Here is a 4,798-nt window from a genome sequence, read left to right on the forward strand (position 1 = left end):
AGTCCAAATGGAAGGGGCTAGAGAGGATGTGGTTGCCAACACTTTGCACCTTTCTGGAGGTCCCTGCTTATTCCTTTATCCCTCTGCCAAACACTCACTGATCTCACCCCCTCCCTCTGCTGCTAAAGGCAGAAGGCTTGGAAAACCACTGTCAGGCTGAGTGATGGTTCCAGAAGACAATATAGAGTTTATCAATATTGAATTTTTGCAGCTCTCCTGCCGCTGCTTGTGCAGGGAGCCAGCCAGACTTGGCAGTGTTATTTGATAATACAATAATCATCATTTATATCGCAGTCAGGGAGCTCTCCTGCCACTGACAGTCTTCGCTGGGGTGAGGGGTGGCTGCAGTTTGCTGGGTTTCATAGAAAGACACTCGGGCCCCCAGAAAGGAAAGTGATTCAGATGGGAATCCATGGCCCTGAAGATCTGACTGTTGATCACCCACTGTCATTCTGAAACAGGCTTCACACTTAGGAGGAAGAACATTCAAGGTTTTTTTGGGGTTGTGGGAGTGGAGCTTCCTCTGTTTAAATATGTCCCTGAAATGGTTTCTTGATAACATGGCCACCACAAAAATCACCCTTTGTTCTCCCTGCTTTCCTTACATATTGAATCTCAGCCTGCTTCCCTTGGCTTCTACAGGATGATTGGGCGGGTTATATTAATGTGGTCCTAGGACAGTGTTTGGATAAGTAGGTAGAAGGCACATCACAGCTGGGGTTTGGCCTCCCACTCTGATAGCCCTGTGCTTGGGCACTATATATATATATATATATATATATATATATATATATATATTTTTTTTTTTGGCAATAGTTTAGAAGAGAATGAAGTGAAAGGAATTAAGAGAAGAGGGGTAAAAGGAAAACTATTGATGGCCTACCTCATTTTACACAGTTGATAGCTTTCTAGAAGGTTGCATGCAAATCACAGGGTCATATGTTTTGGAATTGGCCAGGAGCTTAGAAAAGATCCAATTCGCCCCCTTCGTTGTAGGTTCATGAGATTTTGAGTTGACTTAATTTTCAGAAGTCCTGTTTTCACCCTCTTGTTTCATAGAAGAGGAAACTGAGGCACAGAGATTTCAAGCTGGAAGATAATTTATTTAGAGGTCATCTAGTCCAAACCACTCATTTTGTAGAGGAGGAAATTGAGAGATTAAATGACTTTACCGGGGTCACACAGGTAGTAAGTAATTGGAGTAATGATTCCACCTCCATCTTTTGAAGGGATTTGTCAGCAAGTCAAGATTTAAATCCAGACCTTCTGATTTGCAATCTCCTGCCTCCCACTCTGCCAAAAATTACATTTTATGTAAAACTGATTTGCAGTTCAAAGGCAGTAGAAACACTCTGGTGAATTCTGTTGGAAAGTGATTTGCCATTCTCTGATTGACCTGTTCCTTTAGAGAGGATTTGGAATTTAGGCATGGTTGGACCCACAGCCACACTAGAAGTCTGCTGAGGAAATTCCAAGGGAGCTGCCCTGGAGCAGCTTTAGTATCAGAAATAACTTAATTAAGCTTTGAAGGGGTTGGAAGGGGCTAGTGTGCACATAACTCAGTGGAGGGCCAAACTAGTAGAGATGGGCCCACACTGAAGAAAGATGGAGGGAAGCAGAGCATCTTTGATCAGGGGGATGCAGGTATGCTGTAGGACAAAGGCATCCAATAGGGGGCCCGGCCTCTTGAGACCTCAGCGTGTCTGACCAGATTAAAACGTCATTGGGAAATCCTTAACAAGAGAAGTAAAAATTACAGTAGAACATAGATAATGCTGATATGTGGTTTTCTGGCTCAATAGGCTGCCCTCTCCATTGGAGTGAGTTTGTGTAAGATGTCCTCCAGTGATCTTTAAGAACCTGGTTCTGTTTGGGGGTGGGGCTACTACGAGGATGAGATAGATGCCTAATCAAGTGTATGTGGTCCTGTTTCTTGTGGAAGGGCTTTGAAGTGACTGCACAGGTGGTGTTTTCAAATTTTTTAGAGATCTTTTCGACTGTTCGACTGGACGTCCCTAGTGGTTTTGTTCAAGGTTGTTTGCAGGTCCCTGGAAAGAATAGATGTTGCAAAAACTCTTGCCTTTTAGCTTACTTGTAGCCTCATGAAGATGGAACATGTGGCTTTGAGGACTGAGCTTAGAGGTGGGATAAACCTATGCTCTTTCTCCTGACCTTCCCAGGGCCCCAGGTAGGAAGGGGCCTCACTCTCACAGGCAGCGCCTTGCCTAGGGCTGTTTCCACTTGTTTCCCACCCCCACCTACCTCTTTGTTGCCTGTTGTTGTTCAGTTGCTTTGTTCAGATGGTTTTTTAAAAATAATTAATTAATTTTTAGTTTACAATGCTCAGTTCCACAAACTTTTGAGTTTTAAATTTCCTCCCCCCTCCCCAAGACGGCACGCAGTCTATATATACATTCATATTGAACATATCTTCACATTAGTAATGTTGTAAAGAAGAATTAGAACCAATGGAAAGAAACACGAGGAAGAAGAAACAAAACAAAACAAAAAAGAGAGCGCGAATAGTACGCTTTGACCTGCATTCAGACTCTGTAATTCTTTCTCTGGATGTGGATAGCATTTTCTATCATAAGCCTTTTGGAGCTGACTTAGAACCTTGCATTGCTGAAAAGAGCCAAGTCTATCAAAGTTTGGGGTTTTCTTGGCAAGGATACTGGAGTGGTTTGCCATTTCCTTCTCCAACTAATTTTAGTGATGAGGAAACCGAGGCAAACATTGTTAAATGACGGTCACACAGCTAGTGAGTGTCTGAGGACAGACTTGAACTCAAGGAGAGGAGTCCTTCTGGCTTCGGTCTGCCCACTGCCCCACCTATCTTCCTCCTTTTACTTATTACCAAGTTCAGTCCATATCCTGGGACTGGCTCAGACCCTTTTCCGTCTTTTCTGTAGACTCTGCCTTATCCCCTTTCAGATTCTCCAGACCAAGGCAAGGATTTGACCTTTCTGTCTGGGTTTGTTTCTTTACATTTGGTAGCTGGCTTTCTTACTGCTTAGGATTATTTATTTTATGCTCCCCTCAAAGGCAGGATTTTTTTTTTCTCATTAAGAAGCCATAAGAAATTTCAAACTAAAGGGAGAAAAATTCCTCTGCTGTGTTGCTTACCAGCATTATCTCACCCTTACCTTGAAGTGATCCCAACTGCCCAGATAGAAGGTCTGTCACCCTAGGAGCTACTCAGTCCCAGAGTAATTGATAAGCAGAGAGACAAATCCTTGGAGAGTCTCCAGGCTGGGGGTTGAGGTGAAGAGAGAGACCCCCAGATAGAGGTGTCGGGGATGGGAAGGAGTAAATTTAGGAACTGTGGATTTCACCACATTGTGTAGGTGGCTAAGTATATCAGAGGGCATTGCTATATCTTTGTGGGAGCTTGGATTGGCCTGGTCACTGTTTGGGAACCCACATGTAATCTGTAGGGCCCATGTCATCCCTCTGGAGTTTTCATTTGGGCCTTGGTATAGGGTGTATTGAAAAAACACGCCCTCTTGCCAGAAGATGCTTCGTCTACCTCTTCAATTTGAACAAGCAGAGAGATCTGGGAATAGTAGTTCGTTAGCTATTTTTATGCAATTAGGTGGCCCAATGGTAGAGGGGACTGGAGTCAGGAAGACCTGAGTTCAAATCCAGCCTCAGATACTGGCTGTGTGACCCTGGGCAAGTCACTTAACCTTGGTTTTCCTCAGTTTCCTCACTTGTAAAATGGGGATCATAATAGCACCTAGTTCACAGAGTTGTTAGGACCAGTGAATGGGATATTTGTAAAGCAGCTAGCATAGTGCCTTGAACAAATTAGATACTTACTAAATGTTTGTTTCTTTCCCTTCTCAGCCTCTTTGTGTAAACTGCCCCTGACTCATTGCTCTCCAGTGCTTTGAACCTCTCTCTGCTATCTGAAAATGCACATAGAGTTTGAATAGGTCCCAGGAGTGGGTTTTAAAAAAAAATTTCAGTGCTTATTTTCCCCCCAAAATATCATGCTTTTAAGGAGGGTTGAGATGGGTAATTTTTTCCCCTGAAATAAGCTCTATAGACAAGGTTGTGTCTACTATGGCCTATAATGGTTTGAGTCTAGCTCTGAAATGTGTTGGTCTACCTTGTCTTCCATGTTATTTAGCCCTGGGGCCTTTATACTGCCTCAAAGTACCCCCTCTCTCTTATTTGGACCAAGAACAAAACCAAGAAAAGCAGATTTTATTTTGTACCCTCTAAGTTCCTTTAAATGTCCTTAGGATTCTCACAGACGCTGACCTGGAAGTGGAAGAGGGGGAAAGTTCCAGTGAGTTTTGTAGGTACTTGAGTAGGCCATGGCTGAGACTGAGAGGACCCACGTTTAGTGATTGTAGATAGATGGAGAAACTAGGGTTTGAGGATTGATAAGAGGGGCTTGCCCAAAGCCAAAGTGTATTCTTCCCCACCAAGTGACCTGGTCTTCCTTGGGTGTCCTTTCTCAGGATTCACTCCAAAGTCAGGGGAAAATCCAGAAGTCCTGATCAGTCAAGGTCCAGGCTAGAGCCTTTTACACATCAATCCCAGCCCCTTTACTAAGGTCAGGGAAACCAAGTCTAGTTGGATTCGACAAGTTTTCCATTCTTTTTTATTCTTTTTACTTCCCCCAGATACTTCTCCTCCCTTGACCTCTCCATCACTCTCTCTCCTTTCTTTCTCTTTATCTATTTTGTTCTTTCTTCACTTAGTCAAGTTCCCTCCATCACCCTTAGTCTCCTCCACTCTACCCCAATCTCCCTTTCCCTCCATCCCAACCCCCTCTGCACCCCCC

The sequence above is a fragment of the Petaurus breviceps genome, unplaced genomic scaffold (genome assembly GCF_028583685.1).
Source record: "Petaurus breviceps papuanus isolate PSGF00001 unplaced genomic scaffold, PetGlider_PUasm1.0 37, whole genome shotgun sequence".
Taxonomy (NCBI): domain Eukaryota; kingdom Metazoa; phylum Chordata; class Mammalia; order Diprotodontia; family Petauridae; genus Petaurus; species Petaurus breviceps.